This window comes from Sinohyriopsis cumingii, chromosome 10, assembly GCF_028554795.1.
Source record: "Sinohyriopsis cumingii isolate HCF-2022 chromosome 10, ASM2855479v2, whole genome shotgun sequence".
Taxonomy (NCBI): domain Eukaryota; kingdom Metazoa; phylum Mollusca; class Bivalvia; order Unionida; family Unionidae; genus Sinohyriopsis; species Sinohyriopsis cumingii.
This window is the reverse complement of record NC_142970.1, coordinates 11051484-11076196: the sequence shown is the minus strand read 5'-3', so window position 1 is coordinate 11076196 and position 24713 is coordinate 11051484.

Sequence of the window (24713 nt, the reverse complement as noted above, 5' to 3'; positions counted from 1 at the left end):
TGGGTTTCGTGGAGAATAAAAAAAGAAAATATACTCGATTATTCCGAATCAGCTGATGTTGAAATTAAAGATATTTATTGTAAAAAAAACATCAAACACTACAATTATCGTCTGCACCATCGGTATACGATCCAATAACTAGAAATTAAACGGTTTATCTAAACGGACCTGGAGTTCTGGTAGAACCACTCGAGCGATTGAACTGTTTCAGAACTCAGACACCCACACACAGACTCGCGCGAGAGATGAAACAACGAGGAGTACAATCATGTACTTATCATAGCTTCTTCCGATGGAAGGCTGATACATGGACTCCTGATCGAATGGGAGAAAAATACATTACGAGGATTATAATATGGGATGAAATATGCACGGTGCCGTTAGAACCATTAAAAACATTTCTAGATTGGTTGTTAACACGAAATACTGCTGTGATAATGTGCTGCGATCACGGTCAACCACCACCTTTTGTTGGACCATCTCCACATGGATGGCTAAAGAACTTTGTCGATTATTACAAGGAAATAAATAATGATCATAGAGCGCTTGATGAAGAATTAAAACAGTTTAAAAATTAATCAGACTACAGCCGAAGAAAATTCAATGTGAAGTAATGCGTGGAATAATTTCAGAAACTTCAATGAACAACTTTTTTGCAGACGTGGAAACCAAATGATTTGATAGTGTCAAGTAGAAACATAGTTCGTGACACACTTCAACGGGAACTTTTTCAGTTACATAAAGAAAATTTTCCAACATTGCCAGTTCCGTTATGTTAGCGAAGAGCTGATACACGGCGGCAAAATATTGACGTTGATATACCGGGAGACCGAGAAAAAGAATTTAGTATTAAATGATATTATCACAGTTGATATCAACGCTGTTGAAGATGCATTATCGTTGAATGAATCTCCGTGGACACTAGGATATGCAATGACGATTCACTCATCTCAGGGATTAACTATTTCTGATACAGTTGTTTGGATTATAGATGATCGTATCGAGTGGTCAAACCTAGTTTATCTCGCAGTGTCTCTAGTCAGAAGAATATCTCAGTTGCGGAGGATTGTCTTGGACGAGTCAGTGACTAGTGATGATATTGACAATGATATAATAAGAAAACAATTAGCTGGTTATAAACAATCTGATAAAAAATTAATCAAGAATTTGATCACGACGTTGAATTTATCAACACGTTGAAACAACAGCAGAATACTCATTGTACCAGTTGTAATTGTGTGATGGTATGGAGATATTCGAGTAATAATCCAAGACAATTTACTGTGGATAGAAAAGATAACAGTCTCGATCATGCACGAGAAAATACCATGTTGACCTGTCTTGAGTGTAATCGACGTAGAGGTGCTAGTTAAGTGATCGCGGTGGTAATTGCGTATCCTCAGGAATTACTTGTAGCTGTTCACGTGTAAATCCACGTTGAGGAGCAGTTGAATCTAATCTGTAGATTGCGGGTCTACCTGAGGATCTTGTCACGGTGGATATCTTATGTGTGGTAACACTCCAAATAGAATCAGTCGCTCTTTTTTTACCACCTTCGAGTTCACCGGGTTCATATAAATACCTTACAGTAACATTACCTAATTCTGGCTGCGCTGAAAAATCACGTCGTATTGCTATATATGTTTTTTTGTAATTGCATTAATAGGTTTCATGTTGGTCTTTAGAGTTACTTCATTATTTAACTCAGTTATCACACTTGGTAATCTTACAACCCATTCACGAGATCTCTTGTCTTGAATAAATTCCTTCGCGTATTGATATCCAAATAACCGCTCAGCAAGTGTTCGATTAAATCGTTCAACAATTGTCTGATCACGATGAATTGCAGTGTGTCCTCGTCGTATTTTGACATTATATCGCTCCATCAACGATGATACTGGACCAAGAAATTCTTTGCCAGGATCAACTTGTAGCAGCTGTGGACATTGCAAGGGTCCACGTTGATAAATTCGTTTAAACGCAGAAGCTACTTCAGAAGCTGTCTTTGTCAATAATGCTTCTGCTTCTTGATATCTACTTGCAACATCAACAACGGTTAGCGCGTATTTGTACGTTTTTCTGAGTACATTATCATGTGGTAAGAATAAGATATCTGCTTGATGAACTTCATTAGGAACACTAACATCGAAATACGCGTACTGAATTTGTTTCGGTGGTGGTAGGTAAATTTGCCATATTGCCTGTTTTGATAACAATGCCTTAGCAGTAACACGTGTAACTTTTGCTGCCTCGGCGAGTTTACTAATCGCTGCGTTACCTTTCCAGTATCCTCTTAGGGAATAATAAATCGTTTCCATTTATAATTAATTACCAACACCTAGCGCTAATTTACCTTTCATCGCGGACCTTACTAACCAATTACCTAGTGATTCTCTTATATTTTTATTTTTTATAGAATTTAACGCATGAATTAATTTCACATCTGCAATATGTCTGTCTTGTAGATTTTCACTTTTCTACGCTACATCATGAATATGACACGCTTTATCAATAGCGCTTATTGGATACTCACCTGGTTTTGGTTGATCCTGATTATTAAGTCTGATATCAAGTCGAGTACCAGGACCACAATAATTGTATCCTGGTAGATGTTTTTCTCCTGGGTATTTAGCCCAGGGAGTTCCTGGGAACTTTGACATTAATGTAGCAATATCACCACCATCTTTGCTAGGTAAAAAAATACTATTTGTCTGTTACATACTGCACATCTTCCACCATATGCTATTCTCGCATTTTTTGTTGTAACCGTGGATAGATCATTAGTTGGGATTTTATTTCTCCAGCGTAAACAATATAGATTCATGTATTTATATAATATGGATATAATTGATTTCTCAGCGACAAAGAAACGAGAACCGGTCAAGCATCATCCGGCGTTACCGAATTTCATCAGAATGATTATAATAGGTCCATCTGGATCGGGTAAGCCACAATTGTTACTGAAATCTTATAATGAGATGGCTAAAATGGGATAAGTTGTATTTGGTAGCACCATCAGTTGATGATCATACATGCTACGATGTGCTTAAAGATTTTAATGAAAACGCGCGATTACTGGATGGCGATGTCATTAAATTTATAACTGACATTGATGAAGCACCATCTGTAGATGATCTAAATGGATTTATTAATAATTTAGTTGTATACGATGATGTGATGCTGGACAAACAATCAAATCCAGCTAGAATATTTTCTCGAGGAAGACATAAAAACATGATGTGATATATGTTACTCAGCGATACGTACAGATTCCGAAAGTGATGAGGGATAATTGTAATATTTTAGTTGTGTTTAATGGTGTAGACACACATACATTGCGCAATATGCATCAGACTTGGTGTAGCGGAGATATGGATATAAATAAGTTTAGAAATGTCTTTACACGAGCGCAAGCTACTCCACACGGATTTATAACGATACATTTACATGATCCTAGAACAAAATATCGTGTGGGTCTCGATAAAATATTTGGATAAATTAATAGCAGCAGGAAGGGCACGACCTCAAGTTGAGTCGATTTTTTGTAATATGATCGCTATCAACACGGATAAAAATTATATTTAACCAATTCGAGGCTTCCTCGAGTTGGTTAATATTTTTGTTTCAAATATATTTGCTTAAGATATAATATAAAGATAAAAGGGTTTACTTTCGGTTTTGGTCGCTCCTACAAAGTAGCGGGTTCTCCCCTCCTGCTGCTAATGGAGATGTTGCTTATAGCAGGCTGGACTGAACTATGTTTGCTTTTAAGTTCATTAATTAACTATTTATTTTCCCGCCGAAATGCAAGGTCTGGAAGTTTAGATCCCATGCCATTACTCCTAGAAATCTTTTGATACTATTAATAACGTCATGATTAATTTGATGATGATAAACATTAATGTAGTTTCGATACTGGAAATCTTGTCCTCTAAGCACGAGAGCGCATGAATGACTGGAGTGTATACTTTCAATGGATAGCGAGATTTCAGCACGTACTGAAACTTTTGCCACTTAGTAGCTACAAACACCGACTCTATCGACATATATGCTTGCTCCAAAAGTATTTCTTCTTTTCTCCATTGTTTTGGGTTTCTCCCATAGTCTTTAAATTGTATAGCTGACCAAGTTCGAGTCATTAGGACAGCACAGCACAGTTGGTTGTTAATTTTAACGATACTTCATTTGGTACTCCGAAGTTGCTACACCGATAAAGCAGTGTGCCGTCCGCTACGTTTGGTGGTTAGCGTGTGAGAGGTGAAGAGTGACTTTTCACATCCATCCAATCAATCTCGTCTTTGGAACTTTGACTTGTTCAGATAGTTCTCAGATTTTGGAAGAATTCGATTCTGCAGGTGCCGTCTTCAAACTGTGGAGTAATGGACAGTCACAGACACTAGTAATCTTGAGCATGGCGTTGTAGTTTCAATTCTTGTATCATTGTGGACATTTGTTTTCTCTGCTGGAACGTACGACGTGAATTGGTTTGGGTTTTTCATCCTTTGAATAACTCACAATAGTCTCCAAAACATTTTAGTCTAGTGAGCACTTTGCAATTTAATGATTAACCAAAAATAAATGATTCTTCTCAATAATATCTAAAGGCGAAATTCGTCTGCAGACCTGATGTTACAACATGCAAATAAGAAATAAGATGGAATTAATTGTCCTTCTACAACTACTTGTATATCAACGTATGCGGTGGAAATTTATTTTGCTCCTACTTGTTAATTGATATTGGAAAATCTACTACGTCGTAAAAGAACACGATTGACCTAATCCATCCAATCGGAAATATCTTAATTATTCTAAGAACCCACCTGAACAATCCATCCAACGGGAAATCGACGCAAACGTTTGTAAATATGGTTATTATTATTATTATTATTATTATTATTATTATTATTATTATTAACTTCACCGTAGCCATTTATTGATCTCCACGATCTCCAGTCACTCTTGATATCTAAAAATAGAACATATTCCCGTATACAGAACTGAACTACAGATAATGACTACAATGAAATCTACTGACCGTGGCTTTGCATCGCAGACCGTTTGGGGTGACATGGGAATCATCCGGATTACAGAAGATAGCCTCATTAAGTTAGTCACTACGATTGGCAAACGGGCCGAGGAAGTCCCTCGCTGCATGTGCGGTTGAAAGCGGAGCAACTGAAAAGCTAATATGGCCCTAGCAGAATCTTATCAACTAAGTCGGCGCATCACTGGAGAGTAGTATTGTGTGCCAGCTCCGAATCGCTCTATGATGATGGAACCAATTGCAGTGCAAAATAGTATTCATGTACGTGGATGCCAATTTGACACGCATCATATACACAACTGTTAGTACAAATTTTGTAAGTCTTTGGTATGACTCAGCCGGGGTTGGAACCCACGACGTCCCGCTTCCGAGGCCGACGCTCCAACCACTAGGCCACCGGAGCGGTCCAGAGCATGAGCTAGATGTTGACATGTAGACCCATATCACAGAGCATGGGCTAGATGATGACGTATAGACCAGTATTGCAAAGCATGGTCTAGATGTTGTCATGTAGACCCATATTACAGACCATTGGCTAGATGTTGACATGTAGACCCGTATCACAGAGCATGGGCTAGATGATTACGTATAGACCAATATTACAGAGCATGGGCTAGATGTTGTCATGTAGACCCATATTACAGAGCATGAGCTAGATGTTGACATGTAGACCCATATTACAGAGCATGGGCTAGATGATGGCGTTTAGACCCATATTACAGAGCATGGGCTAAATGTTGTCATGTAGACCCATATTACAGAGCATGAGCTAAATGTTGTCATGTAGACCCATATTACAGACCATGAGCTAGATGTTGATATGTAGACCCGTATCACAGAGCATGGGCTAGATGATGACGTATAGACCCATATTACAGAGCATTGGCTAAATTTTTGTAGGTCGATGAATATCATGGTGATATACTTAACGTCATACAAGCAGCAGCTTGATATCAAGTTTTAACTCGGAATCAGAATCGGACTTATGAATTTGAAACTCGGAATCAGAATCGGTCTGACGGCTTTTTTTATAACTCGGAGTCACAATTAGCCTGGTGAATTTCATACATGCATCTATTATAATCGGCCTGGTGAATTTGAAACATGCATCCATTAGAATCGGCCTGGTGTCTTCGAAATATAGAATAGCATCGGTGTATTTGAAACATGCATCTAATGGAATCCGTCTGATGACTTCGAAAAATATATCTATCACAATCGGCCAGGTGACTTCGAAAATTACACCACAATCGTCCTGGTGACTTCGATAGATTACATTTGCATCATGATGTTTGGTCAGGTAAAGTTTTCTAAAGTATAACTTGGGTGACAATTGATACACACGAATTAGAACTGCATTTTCAGTCAAAGGAAATATCTAATTCACGCAAGAATTAGAACTACAGTTATGTCACGTGTTTAGGCTCGAATAAACAGTAACACAAGAGAGAGTGAAAACAACAAACTTTGAAAAATAAAATAATTTATTTCCCTGGAAAAATATTGTAAAAATAAAGAAAATATGAACTTATGGTTTTATAGGATCAAATCCAATATAATCCAAAAATAATCCAAGAATAAAATTTTTGAACTTCTAATAACAAAATGTTCTACTGATTTCAAGTTCGAATCCCGACGAAGAATCCAAGATAGAAGACGATGACGTATGCTGCAATATGTAGTGTTGAAGTCTATAGTTCCTTGTAGAAACAAGAATTATCAATCCTGTTTTGGAAATCAAAATAAATTTCTTGCAAGAACTGTCTTTGATTAAGAATCTCACATGAGCACATGTGTCTTCCAGAAAAATAACAGAATTAATCCTTTTGAATCGAAGTAATTTGAAATAACTCCAAAGAACACAATAACTTCCAGTTTAACAGCCCAGCTTCTACCGAGAACAATTTTCCGAAATGTAAACATGGCGTCACGTGATCCTGTTCTGGAAGCTTATAGAAACTAAGTACCTGACGAAAACCAATCATTTTATTCTAAGAAATACAAAACTAAAAAAAAATTGTTTACATCTTAAATCACGTAGTCCATCGTGACAATCAATTTAAAATGAAAATAGAACTTGTTTACTTGGTTGCCACAACTTTTCAAACAAGTTCAGGATTTAGATCAACACCTGGTGTTTATAAACAAAGTCTAGGTCAAGCTATTTTCGGAAAAAAAGTATCATCTCTAGTGAATAAATTTACATTACAGTAGCATGTATTTAAAAATATAAAAAAAAACTGACAAACAATTAAATTTAAATAAATATGTATTAAATCAGATGTAATTAAATCAGATACACATAACACTTCCCCCATAAAGAATTGCTTTTTTATATAAATAAAGCTTTCTTTTTATCACGAACCAATTATACATAAGGTTAAAAATAACTCGTATAAATTATACACATTGTTATTTATGTGAAAGTGCGTCTGCTATTAAATTATCTTTTCCCTTGATGTGCCTGATGTTAAGATTATATTCCTGTAATAACAAAATGTACCTTAGTAGTCCTTGATTTTTATTTTTCATCTTGCCAATGAAAGTAAGGGGGTTTTGGTCACTAAATACAATAATCGAAGAAGGAGCTGAACTAAGGTAAACTTCAAAATGTTGTAATGCCAATATCAAAGTAAACATTCCTTCGCGATTGTTGAATAATTTCTTTGGTGCTTATTTAATTTCTTAGAAAAATAGCAAACTGGATGATCAATACAATTTTCATCTTCTTGAATGAAACCTACTCCATCCCCAACATCACTTGCATCAACAAACAGTTTAAATGATTGACTGAAATTTGGAACTGTAATAACTGGTGCACTTTTAAGTATGAATTTTAACTTGTCAAAAGCCTCCTGACATTTTTCAGTCCAAAGGAACTTGTTTTTCTTACTCAATAAAATTTGTCAATGGTTCAGCAATTATAGAAAAATTGGAGCAAAATTTTCGATAGTATCCGGCCATACCCAAATGTCGCATCAGTTGATTTTTATTAAACAGGCACTGTAAATTCAGAGACAGCCTTGATCTTAGTATCTATAAGTTTAACTTGTCCATGTCCCACGATGTGTCTTAGAAAAGTTACACTAGCACCACAGAACTCACTTTTAGATATATTAATTTCAAACATGCATCTGTGAGTCTGTCAAAAAAATTTCGAATTGTTACTAAATGTTCTTTCCAGGTGTCGTTGTAGATGATGACATCATCAACGTAAGCATTACAATTGTCTAGAACAGAGGTAATCATAATCAGGAGACACTGAAATGTTTTTGGCGACTCTTTCGTTACAAACGGCATTACTTTATATTGGTAAAGTCCATCTGGAGTCACGCACTCCAGTCACTTTTACTGGGCTCTATAAAATCATTCTCCAGCAAATATTGAATTTCATTTTTTAAGCATTCCTGTTTGAGATGGTTCAGCATGTACCGGTTTTGTTTGACAGGTATGGAATGTACAATTTCAACGTCATGGAAAATTGTGTTTGTCCTTGTAGGACCATCTGGAAAGGAGTGCTTATATTCAAATAATAACTGTTGAAGTTCATTTCTTTCTTGCTCTTACAAATGTGAAAGTTTCTGGTCTAGATCTTTCATAATTTCTGAATTCCGAAGATTTGGCACTCGAGTATCAGTAGAATCCGATGATATTCCTTGACTTAAATCTTCACCGAGTGAGACAGGTACAACTAAATTAATTGCATGTTTAACCTGGCTATATATTTTAATATAATCTTTTAGCATGTTAATGTGGCAGAGTTGTTTTTATTTACTCCTCCCAGGAGTATTCATGATGTAATTTAAAGCATTTATTTTCCTGTCAACTGTGTATGACCATACTACTTGGCCTGAAGAGGATTTTGTGATATTGGCAAGAGAGCCAGGACTCTATCATAAGGTTGCAAATTCATTTCCTTCGAGTTTTTATCATATATCGACTTCATTTTGGATTGAGTAGAGTGCAGATTTGCTCTTGCGACCTCACGAGCCTTTGACAACATATGTTTAAATTTAGAAACAATATCAAGAAGATTAATTTCAGAATCTTCATTAGAAAGAAGTTTCTCTTTCAATAACTTCAATGGTCCACGTACAGTGTGTCCAAAAACCAGGGACTGAAACCTAAAGATTCTTGAGTTGATTCCCTATCAGCAAACAATAGTAAATGAATGCCTTCATCCCAATCTTTACCCGTATCAAATCAATATGATCGAATCATGTTTTTTCAAAGTCTGATTGAATCTTTCTAATGCCCTTTGGCTCTCGGGCTTATAGGCAGAATATTTGAATTGTTGAATGCCTAATTCGTACATAACGTGCTGGAAAATTCCAGACATGAAATTTGAGCCGTGATCAGACTGTACGGACTTGGAAAGGCCAAATTGAGTAAGAAACTTTATCAAAGCTTTTACTATTGCTTTAGATTGTATATTCCTCAAGTGAATTGCCTCTGGAAACCTTGTTGATGCACACATAATGGTCAACAGGTATTGGTTACCTGACTTGGTCTTAGGTAAGGGACCAACACAATCTACCATAATTCTACTGAATGGTTCATCAAAGGCAGGAATAGGTTGTAGATCAGCCTTGGGAATTTTCTGTTTTGGTTTTCCTACCATTTGAGAGGTATGGCAAGATCTACAGTATTTATCAACATCACTTTTGATTTTTGGCCAATAGAAGAGGGTTAAGATCTTGTGCTAATTATTATTAATCCCTAAATGACGAGCCAATGGAGTTGCATGGGCCAGACTAAGTATGTCCTGTCTGTAATGTTTTGGAACTACAGTTTGATAGTTCACTAACCATTTGTCATCAGCAGGTACCTCAGGAGGTCTCCATTTTCTCATAAGAATTCCATTTTTAATGAAATAACAGACAGGAACTTCAGTAGCTTCAGTTTCACTAATGGTCTTTTGAAACAAACAGAAAATCTCAGGATCTTTTTCCTGTTCGACGACAGGTGATTGTCGTTTAGCACCCTGATTAGAATAAAGAGAATGTGTCGTTAAAGGAGGATCACTGTGATCAATACCTTCTGATTCATCCAAATAAGGAGTGAAAGTGACCTGATCAAAAGCATGACCAATACATGTGTCAGCTAAAGGAATAATTTCCTTATTTACATCATTCTCAAGAGCTTTCTTTGCCATAGCTCTGGTAACTGCACAAGCTGGAAAAAATCAGGGAATTCTTTTTTAATTGGATCGACTTTCTGATCCAAACAAGGCTTGTCAGTTACAAGTGGATCAACCACAACCTTGTCTCAAGTGAGGTCGTTGTCTAGTAATAAATGAATGCCCTCAACGGGTAAAACAGAGACCTTTCCGACTGTCACGGGTCCTGAGACTAAGTCTGATGACAAATTTACACAATGGAGTGGAACATTAACAAAGCCGCACTCTATTCCCTGAATAAGAACACTCTCATTTGAAGAAGACTTCTCAGAAAAAGGCAAAGTACCTGACAATAAGAGAATATGAGAAGCTCCTGTGTCACTTACAATTTTAACAGGGATAGGATTGGCCGAATTACCCAAGAGTGATATAGAACCCTTCGATATGAATGGTTCGTAATTCTCTATAATAACATCAGACTGGAATTTATTAGACTCAACAAATGTATTTCTTTCAACACATGACCGTGACCTTGACCTCTTAGAAATAAGAGCATTTGAAATAGGTCTGTCTTGATTTCGATGCCTATCTTTCACTTTGTAGCAATCATAAATAACGTATCCTTTTTTCTTGCTATAGGTACACGTAGGAAGAGACAAGGATCTTGAATCAAGCTTATCTGAAGTTTGATTTTCAGAAGTTGTGCCAGTTTGAGCTTTAGAAGGGCTTGTATTAGGCTGAAATACGTTTCTGCGAGAAGACTGTTGAGTAGAAGCCTTATTTACAAAAGGGACTTTCTGCGTTAAAGAATACTCATCAGCAGCACTAGCAGAATTGTCCAAGGATTCAATATCATGCTCGTCAAGATAAGACCTAATGTCACTATGGACGCATGTTTTGACATCTTCAAGTAATACAAGTTGAGACTTTCATAATATCGTTCAACTTTCTTGGCTAAGCACCATCTATCAAATAACTGCTCATTTTCTCAAGAAAATTCGACACGAGTTTGTCCAGCTTCTTTTCTATAGTTTGTGAATTTTTGCCGATAAGCTTCAGGGATTAGCTCGTAACCCATTAAGATGCATTCTTTAACCACATCATAGTTACCACTTTGGTGAACTGACAGTGAATTGTAAATATCATTAGCCTTACCAGTGAGTACACATTGTAATAACCGAGTCCAATGCTCCCTTGGCCATTTCAAATTTTCAGCAACTTTTTCAGAAGGAGTAAACTATTTGTCTACTTCTTTTTCTCTAAAAGGGGGCACTAATCTAATATTCTTTGCAAGGTCAAAACTTAAATTTGGATTTGAAGCATGATGGTGCTTTTCACTTGCCAGTTCCATTTCTTTCATTTTACATTGAAATTCCCTCTCTTTCTTCCATATCTATTTGTTTTTCTTTTAACTGTATTTGCATGTTTTTCTTGTAACTGCATTTGCATCTATTTTTCTTGCTCTCTTTCCTGTCTATCTCCTCTTTCTCAAATTGCAATTTTATTTGTTCTTTTTGTACATTTGTTCTTTTTCTTTCTCCAATTTCATTTGTTCATTTTCTTTTTCCAATTGCAACTGCATTTGCATTTGTTTTTCGTCTTTATCTTTCTGAAGTTCCAGCTTCCTCAAATCCAATTCCATTTTGTATTTTAATTCTAATTCCTTCATTTTTTTGTCAGAGTCTGATACAGACTTACTGATCGAAACCAAAGCACTTTTATCCAAAACATTCTTTTCTACCAAATATTGAACGAAAATATTTCTTATTTCTTGTTTAGATAAGGAAGCCTTTACTTCAGAAAGATCGTATTTTCTGGCAAGATGAATCAAATAATCTTTTTATAAAAGATCTAATTGTTCCTGGGTAGGATTTGACAGAAAGATTTCCACTTTTGATGACAGTTTAGAAAATGCTTGCCAATTTCACTATAATTTCAAAAACTAGGGGAATTCAAATTTCAAAAAACAAAGTTTTCTGAAATATTCTATCCAAAATTCAAAATTATCCTTAGGACGAGCTCCCCATATTCTTGAGGGTCGAAAAAACAGTAACACAAGAAAGAGTGAAAACATTAATCTTTGAAAACTACAGTAATTTATTTCCCTGGAAAAATTCTGTAAAAATACAAAATTATGAACTTACGGTTTTATAGAATAAAATCCAAAACAACCCAAGAATAATCCAAGAATAAAATTTTAGTAGTCCTAATAACAAAATGTTGCACTGATTTTAAGTTTGAATCCCGACGAAGAATCCAAGATGGAACACGATGACGTATGCTGCAATCTGTAGTGTTAAAGTCTACAGTTCCTTGTAGAAACAAGAATTATCACTCCGGCTTTGAAAATCAAAATAAATTTCTTGTAAGAGCTGTCCTTGATTAAGAATCTCACATGAGCAAATGTATTTTCCAGAAAAATAACAGAATTAATCTTTTTGAATCCAAATAATTTAAAATATCTCCAAACAGCACAACATACAACTTCCAGTTTAACAGCCCAGCTTCTACCGATAATAATTTTCCAAAATAGAGATCATATCGTCTTCTAAACGTAAACAGGGCGCGTCACGTGATCATGTTTTGGAAGCTTATAGAAACTAAGTACTTGTTAAAGGTCGCGTACACCCAGTGTGACCCTGACGAAGACCAATCATTTAACTCTAAGAAATAAATAAAATTAAAAAGAATGTTTACAGTCCGATACACTTTATTTGCAATCAATGCCGAGTTGCCTAGGATGACAATGATATTCCCTTCAACAAAATTTTTCAGTATTTTCCACTCTGCAATGGAAGACACAAGGGTATCATCATTGGAGCTCAGTCTAAAGAGACCATGCGAATAGTGTCCTTGGAGTGTCGTCTTTCTCTGGGCTTTTGGCATCATCTGCTGTAGCTGTGTAGGCCTATGCGCGAATGACAGTCCCTATTCCAGTTTGTGCAGACATACTGGGAAGTCTGAGTTCCTTGGGTTGCTGCCGCGCTCTTCTTTCTCTTACGTTTCTCTGCCGCCAGCTGGCCTCTACTCACATCAGCGACTGCTATGCCCTTGCTTACCGTCAGTCTCCAGGTGCCTCGGTCCTCGGCCTGCTCTTCACAGCCGTGTGTGTGTATATATATATATATATATATATATATATATATATATATATATATATATATATATATATATATGTATATGTATATGTATATATGCCATAACAGAATGGAAAATGCTATCCCTGGATTCTACAGGATAATGCTTGAGAATATTAAGCAGGATTAATAGTTCATACAAATAACATTATCATACAGGTTAGAGATCTTTTAACTCTTCTCTAAAGGAGGTACCAACCAGGTCCGCGAATAAACGGCACCAATCGCCTTGCCTGCACGTACCAGTCCATATACCATCACTACTAAGCACATCACAACAAACTGATTCTACTAAGCCAGTTGTACATGAACTCCTGCGTACCAGGCATGGGAATTAATTCTCATCTATCTACAGTCATTTCGGATTCCAAAAAGAAATCATGAAATCAAGGTATATAGACTAATTATACAGAATTACAAATATAAACCAAATAGAACGGAACGTCCTATCCCTCTATTCTACAAGAGAATGTTTGAGTTCTTATTAATGTTTTTAAACGCATTGACCGGCGTCTGAGATCGCTGTCAACATCACACATGATAGGCATCTCAGATCACTGTCAATATGGTGTATAAACAGCATTCGAAAGTATTGCTAAGATTTGTGCATGTTCGGTGTCTGAGATTACTATCAGTACCGTACCTGAATGGCGTCTGAGATCAATGTCAACAAAGTGCATGATTGACATCTAAGATCAATGCCAACATAGTACACGATCGGCATCTGAGATCACTGGCATCATGGTAAAGGCTCAGCGTCAGAGATCACTGGCAATATTTAATACTGTCGGTGTCCAAGATCAATTCCAGCACAGAATTAGATCGGCGTCTGAGTTTGTTCGAGTAGAAATCTATTCGGCTGAGTATAATTCGTTGTTTACATTGTCTTCTTCCATCCATCATTTGACTGGTGCTAGGAAGCAGGAAGCAGGCCAACATAAAACTAACCAAACAAGCAATATCGAAAGGAACGCATATCAGTCTCCATACATTTTGTTCTCTGGGTTGCATATTCTATAAGCACCTGCTTATAATGTTTACAGTACATAGAATGAATGAGGCTGATTAGGCTAACAGTTGTTTCAACATACCATTCTGACCGCTCCGGTGGCATAGTGGTTACAGCATCCGCCTCAAATGCGGGAGGTCATGGGTTCGATCCCCGGCCGAGTCATACCAAAGACTTACAAAAATGGTACTAATAGTTGCCACCCTTGGCGCTCAGCATTAAGACGTTAGTGTTAGAACTTGTCGGCCTGATGTCAGGATAATGTGAATGTGCGGGACATCATGCTACATGTCTGCGGCATGATGCTTCAGTGCTCACATCACTATAAACTGCCATACTGCAAACATCGTAGCGATATGACTGAAAAATTGTTAAAGCTACGTTAAAAATCCAATTAACACACACACACAGACACAGACACAGACACAAACACACTCACCATACTATTCATCAATCAACCCGTACTCAATTAAACAAATAGCTGACATCACAATACGCTAGCATGTATTTTACCGTACTATTGCCCAATGACCCAGTATTTTATTAAACAGACAATGGACATCATAATACGCTAATAGCTATTTCGCCTTACCATTCCTCAATCACCCCGTGTTCTATTAAATCTAGATCTGGCATCATAGCAAGCTAATAGTTATTTCGCTCTCCCATTTTCCAACTACCCACTCCTCTATTAAAATTACAACTGACATCATAAGACTATAATAGTCATTTCACCGCACCATTCCCCAATCACCCATTTCACAATTAATCATATAGTTGGCATCTTAATATATTAATATAATTCGCACCGCCACTCCATAATCATCCACTGACATGTATTATCCGTTTGATTTAAATATCAAAATATTAGTAACGTACATTGCTAGTATCACTGGTCAACAGTGAAATCATTACTGACTTGAAAAGGCCCTAATCTGTAGTATTTTGGTGTGCCGAACACGAATATAACCGTGAAAAATTTGTATTGGCTCTCGTTTTGAAGATATTCATATACCTCATTTTCTATGTTTCACTGTGTAAATTTCTCCAGTAGGACTGCAGCAACATCCGGAATAATGATGTAACATTGCATAATACCATCATGCTCACATCATCCACAGTTGATTGCATCATTTTCTGATGCAATGCAATACTAATGCCATGCGGCTGCTGAAGTAAGTTGACGTCAGCAGTGTACTATACATGTGTAGGCCTATTATACTAATGCCAGGCGGCTGCTGAAGCTGACGTAAGCAGTGTACTATATAAAGCCCAATCAGATAGGTTCAGCATTTAAAATATTTTAGACGTTGTGCGAGACAGTTCAAGCTACTGTTACATAAAACTTATTATTTTATCCATTTACGTACAATAAAGAACAGTAATGCCTCGAAAGTGTGTTAATACCGCGGACAATTTTTGCTATATTTGTGGGGAAGTGACATTTGCCAACCAGAAGAAAAGTATCAATTCTCAAGTGAAGAAGGCATATCATCTTTACTTCGGATGCAAGGTTGGTGACCAAGACAAGCCTTGGGCTCCGCATATATGCTGTGCTACATGTACAACACAGCTTTCACAGTGGTTGAATTGCAAAAGGTCATCAATGCCGTTTGCAGTCCCAATGGTGTGGAGAGAGCCAAGCAACCACCTAAATGACTGTTACTTCTGCTTGGTTCCTCCTCTTTCCGGCGGAATAACGAAGCGAAAGAAGTCGAGAATAGTCTACCCAAACATTCCGTCTGCATTGAGACCAGTTCCACATGGTGAGGGACTTCCTATTCCAGAACCTCCAGCAGAATATTCTCTTGATTCATCTGACGAAGACAAAGGTGAGTCGACCTGTTCTTCTCCTGGTCCATCAGCATGCAGTGATCCAGATTTTCACTGTGGTGCATCATCAACCCCACACAGAATAACACAGGAAGAACTAAATGACCTGATTCGTGATTTGGACTTATCAAAGAACAAGGCAGAATTGCTAGGATCAAGACTCCAACAATGGAATCTTCTAGAAGAAGATGTCACAATTACTGCATATCGAAAGCGCCACCAGCAATTGGAGCCTTCCTTCAGAAAGGAAAGTAATCTGATATTCTGTTCCGATATTGAGGGCCTCATGAATGCTTTAAAAATCACTCATGACCCACAAGAATGGAGACTATTTGTGGACTCTTCTAAACTGAGTCTCAAGGCTGTGCTTTTGCACAATGGAAACATTCTTCCATCTATTCCAGTAGCGTATGCTGTCCACATGAAAGAGACATACGATAACTTAAGGCAGCTACTGAATTCCATTGAGTATAACAAGTACAGCTGGCACCTCTGTGGTGATTTGAAGGTAGTTGCCCTTTTAATGGGACTGCAGCAAGGATATACAAAATACATGTGTTTCTTATGCGAGTGGGATAGCCGAGCAAGGGAAATGCACTACATGAGGAAGGAATGGACTCACAGGCAGAATGTAGCCATTGGAGAGAAGAATATCCAACACCCAGCTCTGGTTGAGGCTCAGAAAATCTTGCTACCACCCCTTCACATCAAACTAGGTTTGATGAAGAACTTCGTGAAAGCCATTGACCGGACTTTGCCAGCATTCCGATACCTGCATGAAAAATTCCCTCGACTCAGCGAAGCAAAGATTAAAGAGGGAGTTTTTGTGGGTCCTCAGATTCGAGAGCTTTTCAAAGATGACCGGTTCAACAACTTGCTGGAAGGTGACGCGAAACAAGCATGGAATGCTTTTCGCCTAGTTTCTACAAACTTCCTCGGAAATGTTAGGGCAGAAAACTATAAGGAACTAGTAGAAGACATGTTGATGAAGTATAAGAAACTTGGCTGCAATATGTCTCTAAAGATTCACTTCCTTCATTCACATTTGGATTTCTTTCCTAGCAACTGTGGTATTGTTAGTAATGAACACGACGAACGTTTTCATCAAGATATCGCAACAATGGAACAAAGATACCAGGGAAAATGGTCCACTAAAATGCTGGCTGACTACTGCTGGACACTCCTCAGAGATGCTCCCGAACAACTGTACAAGAGACAGGCGAAGAAATCTAAGATGTAGTCAATGACTTGATTTTTTATAGGTAGGCTATTACAGTTGACCTTTTACTATTGGAATGCATTTCGTTATGTAAACATTAATTTCTTGCAGATTACAAAAAAACTAGAGCCAATTTTGCAATTTGACTGTCATATTCGTGTTCAGCACATAAAAATTGATAAGAATTGACTAATTTTATTTCAGTAACATGACTTTTGTAAAAATTTGTTGTCCAGTGTTGGCGTCAAAACTTAGCGGCTTATGTTCCAGTTAGATTTGCCTCCTCTGGAAATATAAGTCTACTATCTGCAGAGTAATCCATATCTCTGCAGTATTTACATAACTGAAGACCGAGTGATACAAAACAAACGTATTTTGCAAACTTTTTTGGCGACACGCTTAGAATCTTTCTCACATTGACTTCTCGAATTTAATGATATTTTAATGGAATCAATTGTTGACCTTGACTTGAAAGGTATCACGCATTCAAAGCAAGTTAGACTAAACTTACTGCATCATATGAAATGGTATATCCCTTTGTTAAGACAACTTTCTTTGTTTTGTTGGTTTAATGACTCTTTTAACAGTATACACACATGCTTGTATAATATTAAGACGGATTCAGACATATATCCATATCTTTGCTTTCTTATCGTTTGAATGTGTCTATTTTATATTTACCAAATTGGACTTGGTTATGGTTTGCGGTAACATGATGAGTTTGTATATGTTCTATATCATTAGTAAATCTGCGTGATATGAATACAATAGTCCACAACTGTATATGGGTAACATATTTGAAAGGATAATTAGTGTTTGTAAGGATATATTTAATTTATAGACATAATACACATAATGAGCCAAATTTAACAGACACCAACAACACATGCAGCAACAAATATATCGGTAATGGTAACAAGAAAAGAAACATGAGAAAAGTCTCGATTGGTCGGCCAGATCAGAAGGTTTTATACATTTTAAGCCAACGGAGAAAAATTAAAATAAATAGGTTTTAACATTGTACATCCTTTTAGATCGGGAACACCTGCCTCTTTGTCATAATATCTGGACATGGTAAGATTGATACACTGTATCATAAAATAAGAACGTAGTAGAAATAAAGAAAGAAAACAGTATACTGAACCTGATATTTAAGGATACAAAGGTCGCCTGAACAAGTGTGTTGTTCGCGAAATATGATGCAAGATTTGCTTTCCTGATATGCTGCTATGACACGGAGATTTCAAGTTTTACCGAGTCATCCTGATACGCGAAATATCCAACTAACTTTATAACTTCTGACTAGTAGCAATCAGTTTTTGAATAATATAAAGCACAAAATGCTTCTAAGCTGAAAGTGTATGAGTATGGCATTAGTGTTATACAAGAAATTGATCATTTTGTAAAGAAACGCACACTACAGTTTCTTTACATCCGCTATTGTCCTCGCAAATAAGGGACCAAGAAATGATTTTCTGGTCGGTAGGGCTTGGACATTTAGAAAAACGTTCCTACCCTCGGATAGCTCGTAACACTATTCTTGCTTTGATTTCAGTAAGAAATTAATTTCGTAATAAAGCTGATGCACACAAATAGTGTAATGTTTGGAAGTCACATACCAGGGTACGTATTTTATCTGGAAGTGTCTTAGAATCTGCTATGTAAGTCTGGCTTGATGTCACTGTTTCCGTTATTTCCAATGATGTCCAGAAAATTGGTTTTCTGATGTAGGGTTCTTAAACGCACATGTACAGCATATAAATTCCTGCAGTCAACCAGCACACAGATACTAACGACATCCTAATTTCAGACCAGCATGGTCTCTCTCTCTCTCTCTCTCTCTCTCTCTTTCTCGCTTTACAATTGCATGACCCATCAGCAAGCTTTTCCAAGCCGAAGATTAGTAAATGCGGTACCTAAAAATATCAAGGGACCTACTTATGCTTAGAATATAGAGAGACTTCATTTTACAAAATTAGTCTATGTTTCCATCAAGTCTGTCTTCTCCTAAAAATGACAAATTACTAGAATTTAGAAATATTTTAACGCCACAGACAACCTATAATCAAAGAAATAATCGCTAAAATTCAATAAGACTATACATAAAGAGGTATTTTTAAAAAAAGTACACACCCCTACGTTTGTTACAATATGAAACACTTCCAAATATGATACATATACCTTACATAGCATCAGAACGCGTGTAATATATATTGCGTGTAGAAGGAAATTGAGGAAAATCACTTAAATGTCGTACCAAGGAAGGCATCAGCTGGCTCTAGAATATCATAATGTAACTTAATCAACCAATTAATATAAAAATTATTCAAATCAATCTATTAATTTGGCTGTTACTTCCAAGTAAGAAAATATTATAGGAACGTATGTTAGACATACATAACAAACAAGAGTTTAATGCAACCAGCAACAAATAGATAAAACTATTTTCTAGGACCTGAAGACTACTGTCGTTCTCATCTGAATGGTTATTTTTACGACCTTCTGGAACCCAGCTACAGCTTGGACAGTGACACAATAAAGACTCTTGAATACACTTATCACAATTACGATGAAATATGATTGTGAATTCCAGTCTTTTGTGAATACGCAAAGCAAAATAAAAATAAAAACATACGATTCATGTTCTTTTTTATTTTATTCTTATTCTGACCACCCCTTAATACTTCTAGAGTTCATGTCTTTGAATGGAATGACTGAAGTCGACAACTTGGACACAAATACACATTTTTGTTTCTGGACAAAGGTGTGACTTTTAGCTATTTGTTGAAACAAGATGTCCATCGGTGATGTACATTATCAATAATTAGCAAGCACTCTTCTGTTCTTGGAATGGAGATGTTGCTTATAGCAGACTGGACTGAACAATGTTAGCTTGGTAGTTAATTAATGAACTAATTAGTTTCTTAACGAAATGCAGGGTGTGGAACTTAAGCAACCATGACATTACTCATATAAACATTGTGGTACTAGTAATAATAACAACATTATTTTGACGATGATAAACGTGAAAAGCTAATAGGACCGTACCTGGTGATGGAACCAACTGCACTGCAAAATAGTATTCATGTACGTGGATGCCAATTTGACACGCATCATATGCACAACTGTTTGGAACGGAAACACAAATTACATGTGAAAGGGAGTATTAGTCTATGGACAAGCTATAAGGAGACGTTTTTGAAAATGAACTGTGAAGCGATACATATGTCAAACATCTCTGATTAAATAACCCAAAGACCAGTTCTGTGCCACCCAAATCTCCTCGAAAAGAGAGATGTTGCTCATAGTCATTATCACTGTGTATTGTGTGTTTGTACATGTTTGTACATGTCAAACACAACGTAAAATCTCTTCTATAATTCTTTTGTGTGATATAGTGTATATGCAACCAGTAACCTTTAGAGTGCGATAGTATGTTTGCGTGTATATAAGGACAGTATATGTATAAACGCTCCTACCATCTTGCGCGTGATTTTGTGTAATGACAACCAACTTTTTTCACATCCTACCATTTCATGTCGTAGTAGGTTATGAGGTTTTATTCACTTCACATGGCGTGTTGGATAATATCAAACATTTTTGGTAGATGGTTGATAACCAAGTATTGCTCACATTGCACGGAAAGTAAATGTGCGGTACTGGATAGTATATGTGGGATGGTGGGTAGCATATCCAAAATGCAAAGACAATATAAGAGCACTCACCACAAGAACTATACAACATGAAATATGCATAATTCAATGAGACGAAGAATAATAGAATGCCAGAAAATTTATATAGATATGCAATCACTAATCATGATAATTAAAATATCTGCCATTTAAAAACGTTGAATGTTTATGATTTGTTGCCCTATCTCTATTTGGATGGCATTGTATCATCATTATACATGTTTTCACTAGTTTCTTGTGTCGAGTGTTCGTCGGATGAAATATTTTATCTTTTGTTAATTCAAACGACGGACATGAAATGATGTGTTTAAATCAATAACTATAAACTCATTCTTCCAAGTTAGTTTAACTCTAACATTTGACCTAGAAATACCTTGTTTATTATTAATCACTAGTCGTTATTAAATTTGTAGGATTGCACACGAGACATTTCATTTGTTTATAAATGCCATTCCCTTCAAAGAAAAAAAAAACGAAATATGAAATACATTACCAATATACTGTTACCTGTCGAACAATAATTTCATCTATGCAGATGATACAATACACAATCTCTTACAACTTACAGCAAACAAAGGTAACAATTTATTTTGCATAATGAGTGGTTAGTTTCATAAGCAAACTAATATTTTGCTTTGATTTTCGTTCACTACTAGTTTCTCGCAATGAAAAGAAAAATAAGCAATGTAAGTTTCAAGCATGTAGTGGTGTCAGTTTTATTATTTCATGTTAATCCTAAAGGCAAATATATGTTTGTTCTCCTTCACATCCACGACATGCCTTCTAGGCGGGAATTTAAAACTAAACTAGACACACTTAAGACAATTGTTTGTTATTATTTGGATATTTAGTTAGTCGTTTATTCTGTTGCCTGGTTACATGTGTTCTTGTTAGCTTGCTTGCTTCAATGACTCTTTTTCCAGAGTCAGTATTATAAGTCCAAATTTCACATAATAATAAGAAGAAATAATGTGATACATGTGTCAATTTGAAGTTTTATTAACGATGTTTTATTTCGACAAGGAAACTCAATCCCTGGTGTTGGTGTAATGACAAAGCATCGCTCCGGACGTAAGCGAGTGCAACCCCAGTAAACATAGACTTTAATTCAACAAGCAGTAGTTGACAGAATGAACACGATAAATAGAAATGAATACATTTAGAAAGGCGTCCAGTTACTACTATGAAATTGCATGTCATGTATCATGATACTCAGCAAGTAAGCAATGTCATCTATATAAAACATTGTGTAGGTTATTTCCAAAATCCTGTTGTAATCTGGTATCCAGGAGTCTACGTCTATTTCATCAAGCGTGGCAATATTATTTATAATACATGCTTATTTTTCAAGCAAAGTCATTTGTAAGCGTAGAATATAATTGCTAGCTTAAAACAAATTATTAGAGAGATTGTTTTTGTCTTAGTAGTCCTTCATCGCTAACTTAAAAAAATCATCAGAAAATTATATACAAATGTATCTTCTCATCAGAAATTTGTGTACCTTCGTCTCATCGGAAACTTATCTATAAATGTAAAGTAAAGTATACGCAAATGTGTCTTCCCATTAGAAAATTATATACCAATGTATCTTGTCATCTAATACAAAGCTAATTGCAATACAAGCTGAAATGAACTAAACCCGGAACTATAATAAAATAAAGAATCGAAATACATGCTACCAAAATGGTACAATATAGTCAAAGAGACTATCTACATACTAACAATGTTACTAAAAGGTCATGCTAACAGAGTGTTAAAAAAAGGTCATGCTAACAGAGTGTTACAAAAAGGTCATGCTAACAGAGTTTTACAAAAAGATCATGCTAACAGTGTTACAGAATAGTCAAGCTAACAGAGTGTTACAAAACGGTCATGCTAACAGAGTGTTACAAAAAAGGTCAAAGTGACTCCATGTACATGCAAACAGTGCTACAAAAGGGCCATAGTGACTCAAATGACATGTTATTAGAGTATTACAAAGTGACGCTATGTACATGTTAACAGTGCTAAAAAAGTGTCAAAGTGACACGAAATACTGCTAACATAATGTTACTAAAAGGGTTCAAGTGACACGAAGTACATGCTAACAGTGTTTCAAAAAGCTTCAAAGTGAGCCAAAGAATATATTAACAGTTTGACTAAAACTTTCAAAGGTGACCCTAAATATGTGCTAACAGTTTCACTAAACCGGTCAAAGTAACTCTAAGTATGAACTAACAGTTTTAGAAAATCTTTCAAAGTGACTCTAAGTACATGCTATCATTTTGCAAAAAGTGTCAAGGTGACGTCAAGTATGGCAATGTACCCACTGGACCATACACATACTGCTTAGTAGGTGCAAAAATAGGACCAATACAAATGTACCCACGAGAGATAGAAAAAGAACGGAGAATAGGTAAAAAAACATACATAACAAATATAGGAAAATACGATAGAAATAACCTCATCTTCCACAATATTCCACTTGACTATGTTCTTTTTGTTTATCAAAGGAGATGAAAAAATGTATACAACATAACAAAATTTCCAAGATCTGTTTCACAAGTCTATTAAAAAACAGGCTGGATAATCCATGATAATACATGTTCTATATACGAACTGTTTCATGGTAATAAAAACACAATGGTCTAGAAATTTTATCTCAAGTGGTATATCCATAAGACATCATGCAATAATACAATGTCATATCTTCTCAGGTGGTATTTCCATAAGACATCATGCAATAATACAATGACATATTTTCTCAAGTGGTATATTCATAAGACATCATGCAATAATGCAATGTCATATCTTCTCAAGTGGTATATCAATAAAACATCATGCAGTAATACAATGTTATAGCTTCTCAAGTGGTATATCCATAAAACATCATGCAATAATACAATGTCATATCTTTTCAAGTGGTATATCCATAAGAAATCTTACAATAATACAGTGTTATATCTTCTCAAGTGGTATATCCATACAACATCAAACAATAATACAATGTCATATCTAATCACATTTAAATCATAGCACTGAGCAATTCCCTGTCGGATTCTGGATGCATTCTAACACAAAACAACCCCTTATGGGATGAGGGATGCATTCTAACACAGAACAACCCCTTATGGGATGGGGGATGCATTCTAACACAAAACAACCCCTTATGGGATGAGGGACGCATTCTAACACAAAACAGCCCCTTATGGGATGGGGAATGCATTCTAACACAGAACAACCCCTTATGGGATGGGGGATGCATTCTAACACAAAACAACCCCTTATGGGATGGGGGATGCATTCTAACACAAAACAACCTCTTATGGGATGGGGGATGCATTCTAACACAGAAAAAACCTTTATGAGATTTGGATTTCTTCTAACACTGAGGATTTATTTATTAAACAGAACAATCCCTCTTGGGGTTCAAAATGTATTGGAACAACCCTTTGTCGGATTGAGTATATATATATTCTAACATGGATAAATCCCTGTATGATTGAGGATGTATTCTAACACAGAGCAACCCCTTTTGAGTTTCATAACACCTACTAACACATAACATACCACTGTGGGATTGTGGACTTATTCTAACACAGAATAATCCCATATGGGATCTATGATATATTCTAACACAGAATATCCCCTACGGGATTGGGAATGTATTCTAACACAGAA